This window comes from Ovis aries, chromosome 24 (assembly GCF_016772045.2).
Source record: "Ovis aries strain OAR_USU_Benz2616 breed Rambouillet chromosome 24, ARS-UI_Ramb_v3.0, whole genome shotgun sequence".
Lineage (NCBI taxonomy): Eukaryota > Metazoa > Chordata > Mammalia > Artiodactyla > Bovidae > Ovis > Ovis aries.
This window is the reverse complement of record NC_056077.1, coordinates 35,101,902-35,106,692: the sequence shown is the minus strand read 5'-3', so window position 1 is coordinate 35,106,692 and position 4,791 is coordinate 35,101,902.

Sequence of the window (4,791 nt, the reverse complement as noted above, 5' to 3'; positions counted from 1 at the left end):
CCTGGCTTTCCTGTCGTCCTTGCCCGGGCCCCTGCTCCTCTCGGGCCTGGCGGGGAGGAGGGGGGCGCCGCACACCGGCTCCCTGGGGAGCGTCCGCCACCCAGCTGTGTCTCTGGGGTCCCAGCCTCCCCATTGGGCGAGTGAGGCCAGAAGACAAGCGGCGGCAGTACCTGAAAGGAGGTGCAGAAATAAAGCGCTGGGCCCAAGAGGCCCACAAGGATTGGGGAAGGAGCTTTAGCAGAGCTGGGCCAGAGGTGGAGCTGAGCTTTGGGGGTAAGAATGGGAGGTGGGGAGGGCAGAGGGAAGATGAGGAGTGACACAGTGGGGCCGGGTGAGAGCGGGGCCCGGGAGAGGAGGTCCTGGCAGTGTGGACCGGCATCCTCCGCGCTATCCCATGGGGGGACCAGGCAGTTCGAGAGGCTGGGTTTCTTACCTTTGATCCAGATTCAAACTTGCAGCTGGCCCAGAGAGCCTCTGACCCCCCCCCCTCCCCCGCCTCCCCTGCCGGCGGAGGTCTAGCTGTGGCTCCCACCTGGAGACCCGGCCAGCTCCAGGTCCCAGCACCCCACCCTCGGGCAGTGGTCCTCCTGAGAAGGATCTTGTTCCTGCTGAGCCAAAGCCCCCACCCTCTCCCCCGGTACTAACTCGGCCTCCCCACCTGGGGCCGCAGACCCGTGGTCCCTCTGCCCAGGAGCGTTCCTGCAGGGCCTGCATCCTATGCATCTCAGAGCCCCAGACAGTTCATTCTCCTGGGACTGCCCCTGCAAGCCCTCCCCCAGGGGAGGCCTGGGGGGCACCCAGAGCTTTGCTGCCTGAGTTTCCCAGTCCCGACTCCCACGATGACCAGGAAGTGACCCGGCTTCCCTCCTGCTGCCACCACGGTGAGGGAGTACCAGGCTGGCGCTCAGAACAGCCTGTAACTCAGCTTCTGGCACCCCCATCCTTGGGGCTGGACCCCCTCTGTGCTTTTGCCCTGGGCCCTGGTGAGTTGGGGTCTACACCAGGCCAAGTGCAAGCCCCCTCCCACAGAGCCAGGGTTTGGGGTGAGGCTCAGGCTGGGCAGAGGACAGGGGGCTGGTGAGAGCTCTGTCTGGCTGCCATCTGCCTCTCCGTCAGCTGAGGTCTCCCCCCTGACAAAACGGGCGAGCCCCAGACATCACCCCCAAGCCTGAGGCTTCATCCTTGCTGTCTCAGTGGAAGGGTTCGGAGGGGGCCTCATGGATGGAATGGAGACTTGCATGTGTGGTCTGCTATTCTTCACCCATCTATCCCTCCTTCCTGAAACAGTCTGCCAGCTGAGAGCGCGAAGCAGGAATCTGGGCCTAGGATAAGCAAAAGGCACCAAAAGCTGAAATGGGAGCCCAGAGCATGAAACGGGGAAAGGGTCTGTGCCCACTCAGTATGGATGACAGGCACTGTTCCTAAGGTGTCCCCAAGGTTAAAGTGGATTCAGGGGAGAATGGTAGAAAAGATGACAGCCATCACCCACGGCCCTCCAAGGGGTGTGGTATGGAGGCCTGGCCGCAAGAGATCAAGAGAAAAGAGGGGCACTCTCCACAGTGTGACCTCCAGGGTGAGACCTTCAGGCCTGTCACTCAAAGTGGTCCTTCCAGAAAGCCCAGACTCAGTGGGACGCGGGGGAAACCATAGCAGTTGCACTGATGGTTGCGACAGCCTTAAGATTTTGCTCCTCAGCAAGCATTTCAGATGCCTGCCTGGTGCCTGGCCAGGCCCGCAGGTGCCTGGGGTAGCTGGGTGGGCAGCCAGACAGATGAGCTATGCCTGTGAGTGGGAGGACCCAGTGATAGGGGGCTGGGGGCAGGGAGCAGGAGAATGAGACCAGCTGGGTTGAGAGGGCCTTGAGTGCCAGGCCAGAAATGGAGGGTTTTCGGGGACCAGGACCAGTCTGAAATGGGAGTGGAGATGGTCAGTTTTAGACCCATCAGCCTGGGGCTTAAGGATGAGGGGAGGATGGGTCGAAGTGAAAGTGTTAGTTGCTAAATTGTGTCCGACTCTTTGTGACCCCATGGACTATAGCCCACCAGGCTCCTCTGTCCATGAGATTTCCTAGGGAAGAATGCTGGAGTGGGTTGCCATTCCTGTTCTCCGGGGGAATCTTCCCAGCCCAAGAATCGAACCCGGCTCTCGCACATTGCAGGTCGATTCTTTACATCTGAGCTGCCAGGGAAGCCCCAAGGATGGGTTGGAAGGGGATAAAATAGGCCAGGGAGGTCGCAGTGATGAACTGGGCCAGGACAGGGAGGAGACCAGTGATGGAGGAAGGACCATCCATAGACTGATGGGGGGTGGGGAGGATGGGGGGGCAGGGGATGCCTGGCTTGAGGCTTGGAAGATAGTACAGCCCCTGCTGGACCCACCTGGATTTCTCCACCTGGAAGGGGCTATGGAGAACGTGAGACCCCACCCCATGGCTAAAGAGAGGGAAGAGACATCTTGCTGTCTTCACCAAGAGGCTCCGAAGGACAGTCAGTCTCTCCAGCCCAGGACCACATCATCCAGGCCTTTGCTGTCCATCCCCCAGCTTTCCTTCAGGTAAGAGGTGGGGCTCGGCACGCCCCTCTCCATGAGCCCCAGCAGGGTGACTTGGTGTACCTGCAAGTCTTCAGGATGGAGCGATGAGAGCCGTGGAGAGGCAAGCCGCTGCCATGTATATGCTCTCCTTGGAGGGGCCCTCGACCCAGAGGCAGATCCACACTGAGGCTAGATCAGGACGTGTGCACTTGACCGAGGGTGACCGGGTCTCAGAGGGCTCCAGGGTAAACCAAGGGTGCAAGGTCTCCCCGGGAGGGCGCCCAGCTCCGACCACATGGGGTGAGTTTTCCCATCCTTAGCCACCCACCAGCCAGGCCAAGAAGCAAGAAATCCTGTGTCCTGTCTCCAGACGTGAGGCTGAACCTGCTCCAAGGAGGTCACTGTCAGAACTGCAGTATGTGAGCTGGAGGAGAGCGAGGTCCACACCTGTGCCCCCATCAAAATAGAAAGCCTGGTGTTTCATGGCTCGGAAGGTATCAATGTCCTTCAGAAATGAAACTGGTATACCAATGATGGTTCAAATCGTTTGTTTGTTTGTTTGTTTGTTTCTGGTGGGCACTGCTAACTCAGCCAAGTATAAGCCCTTTTGGGGTAGAAGAAGGAAAATTCCTGGCACCTATAAGGGTTCTTAAAAAAAAAGAAATCTTATTTGGTTGTGCCAGATCTTGGATGTGCAGCTGGGATCTCTAGCTTCATCACAACATGTGGGTTCTTTAGTTGCCGACCAGCAACACTTAGTTGCCTCATGTGGGATCTAGTTCCCCAACCAGGGATTGACCCCAGAACTCCTGCTTTGGGAACACAGAGCCCCCAGCCACTGGACTACTAGGGAAGTCCTCTAGAAAGGTTCTTATCTGCCTAGTATTAAGAGACAGCCAAGTAGTACACATTGCAACATTGTAAATGCTGAGTAATGAATCTCAATCCTTCACCCAAAACCCTTTAAAAAGATGCATCTGGCCTCAACGGCCATCCTGCAAGGAGGAAGTTTTCTGCAGCACCCCCCAAAGACCAGGGGTTCTTAATCTCTTTTTTGTGCCTCAGATCTCTTGGCAGTCTGGTGAAGGGTAGGGACCCCTACACAGGTTCAAAACATTTTTTAAAACTCTAGAGTAAAATATGTCATCTTGCAACGAAAACCAACTATACTGAAATTCAGTGGAAATATTAAATGTAATCAAAAAGTAATCAAAAAAATTCTTAAACTCGTGATGTGTATTACATGTGTTTTGCTTATTAACACTTTAAATAGCAAGCTCTAGCAGTGCCTCTGTGGACTAAGGTAATTTCAAAGTAGTCTGAGTGTAAACGATATTTCAAGGTTTCTGCAACAACCAAGATGTGATGAAAAGATCACTGATTTCTACAGGTGGCAAAGTGTCAGGTGCTGTTACTATTGCTGTGATTTCTCCTTAAATGAAGGAAATGTTTTTTTAAAGATTTATTATTTATGACAGCACTGGGTCTTCATTGATGCCCGTGGGCCTTGTCCAGTTGCAGCGAGTGGGGGGCTGCTCTCTAGTTGCAGTGCGAGGGCTTGTCGTTGCGGTGGCATCTCTTGTGGAACACAGCCCCTCAGATGTGCGGACTTCAATAGTGGCACACGGGCTTAGCTGTTTAGATTCAGACAGCTTAGCTTAGATGTGCCATCAAACCTGTGGCCCTTGCATTGGCAGGCAGATCCTTTACCACTGAGCCACCAGGGAAGCCTGGAGATGTAGTTTTTAGTGAGAGGTTAATTAAAGCAAAGATATCATTTCATTCCCGTTGAAGTTCATGGACTCAGTGTATGGTTTATCCACAGACCATCCCAGGATGTCAGGTGAACAGCAGTGCTCTAAAGAGTGAGGACAAATGGCCTTTCTTGAAACAGAATGTTCAGAAAGAGCAGAGAAACAATGGTGTGATGAGGAATCAGATACCCACCATCCAAAAAGGCCTCAGCTGGTGCCTGATCTGATGGTTGACCTTGTAGCAAAAATTAACCTCCTGGTTTCTACTTTAACATGAATGAAGAATCCTGATGGTAGGAAGGGAACTGGCCAAGGAGCCAAGTCTTAGAGGGGAGAGGAGGCTTGTGTGGTTCTGGACAAATGATCTCTCACTGACCTTATTCTCTTTGTTTGGCGCTGGATGCAGAAAGCTCATTAGAGGTTTAATGCTCATGTCGATGTTTGCATTATGAGTTTCAACTTAGAGCTGTTTAAGTTGGACACATATTTGGAAACTAATCGAGAT